We start from the raw sequence: 2,112 nt of genomic DNA on the forward strand, positions 1-2,112 counted from the left end.
GTGATTGGAAACAGGACAAACATTTAATTTAAAAGTGTATTAAATCCTTGTTCAGCAAAATCAATGTTTAAAAAAGGGGACTCAGCACATTACGCAATGCTTTATTTGGATAGTTGAATATTGATCAGGTGCCTATAAAGTAGACAAAATTATCCCCTTTTTGCTGAATCATGACAGACTACGTAAACCTGACCTTATCATCACCCTCCCATCATTTTTGTATTTTTCTAAATCTGCCTACTTACCTCAGTTTTGTCTGCTCCCGTTACAGTATTGTTACTCTCTGATTAAAGACTGTTTGATTCTCATTATCTGCCTTGTGAGTCTTTATCCCTTTGCCGATTTCCTGAATACTCACAGATTACTGTGCCTTTGTCAGTCTGGTCTGTCACCTCACTCAGCAGCATTAGTGCAATGACATCTCTTGCACTCTGTACACAAGTTGACATTTAGGCTACTGCATGTAGTATTTATACAATAAAATCAGTCTCATGTACAGTTTCTGTTCAATTTAGCATGATCTGGCTATAAATTCATGTTTTGGATTTCTGTTTGTAGCAGTAAACATGAATATTTAGTGCTATTAATGAATAATCACTAATATTTTTTAAATCATCTGAAGAATTTTGTAATCCAGTTTCTTGAAATACTTCTGGATCTATTGTGACTGGCTGCACATCTGACAGTGACTACAGTCCAATAGGCCAACTTCACTGTGCTCAATCAGAGCAGATAAGCTTATCATCAATGATTGTTCTCCTGAAACATGCAGAGCAGAGGGTTAACAAGGCATTATAGGCTGGACATCACACACAGTCTATGACGCAGGGCTGTGGGCTGTGGTGAGCCTTGAGAATATGAAAAATTTTCTTTTTACTGTAAGCTTCACCCCTTACGTCATATATGCAACTACCCCTTCAGATGTACATGAAATATTGTACAAACTACCTGCAGATGTGGTACTACATGAAGGAAAAGTGGTGGTAAGGGAAAAGGTTGTGTTAAAAGCTGAGTGTAACTGCTCAGCGGGTGATACTTCAGCGTGATACCCGGATTCTAGAAAAACACAACTGGCTTGTTAATTAACAAATACAGCCTGGACAGGTCACCACTCCATCACAGATTTATTATTTATATATAATTTAAAATAATATGTAAAAGTTTAGAAGTATAATAAAAATGTACTTAAAGTATCAAAAATAAAATGTGCATGATTAATTATTATATTACAGCTGGTGGAGGTGGATAACTACTATATTTACAGTTTAGTGGCTTATTCTGGCAGTTTCTAACCTGAATCTGTCTTTGTTGGAACTACTAACAACTCAAAGACATTGCTTTCTGGTAAAGTGTCTCAAGTTAAAAAGGCTGAACCACTAGTTTAATCTTTAATAATGCTTTGTATTTCAAAAAGGATGCACCGATCCAATACTGAAATCGGATATCGGCTCGATACTGACTCAGATAGCTGGATCGGGAATCAGTGACAAAGGGGCCAATCTCTTCAATTCAAGTATGCATGTACTATGAAATGCGTCAGTGGTGCGCCAGTAGACCGGAACATTTAGCTAGGAGAGCTACAACTGCATCAAGGGAGCTAAAAACCAGGAGTCAGCATTTTGGAGGTATTTCATGCTTGATCAAGATAGATGTTGTCTTACACATAAAAGAATAATTTCCAGTCTCTTCCTCACAACGAGGAATACAGCTTATTCATTTTACATGGGTATGGGATCGTTATTCAGCATCGGCCAACGCTGAAAACCCAGGTGTTGGTACCCGTTTCAGGACTGAAAAAGTCGGATCAGTGCATCCCTGTTTCAAAAGCATATCAAAAGATAATCTTAAAAGTAACTAGTAGCTGTCGCTGTCAAAAAAATGTACATGAGTAAAGAGTAAACATTTCCCCTCTGAAATGTAGTGGAGTATCAACTACATAAAATTTGTACTCAGTATTTAAGTAAATGCACTTAGTTACTTTCCAGCACTGCACCTATGTAGGTTGAAGCTTGAAAGGAGGGTCGTGTGTTTTACAGTTGCTGCTCTCAGACTGCTGAACATCCTTCCATTTTTAATCAGGTCCCACCCCTTAATCAACTCATTCAAAATGTG

This window comes from Micropterus dolomieu, linkage group LG06 (assembly GCF_021292245.1).
Source record: "Micropterus dolomieu isolate WLL.071019.BEF.003 ecotype Adirondacks linkage group LG06, ASM2129224v1, whole genome shotgun sequence".
Taxonomy (NCBI): Eukaryota; Metazoa; Chordata; class Actinopteri; order Centrarchiformes; family Centrarchidae; genus Micropterus; species Micropterus dolomieu.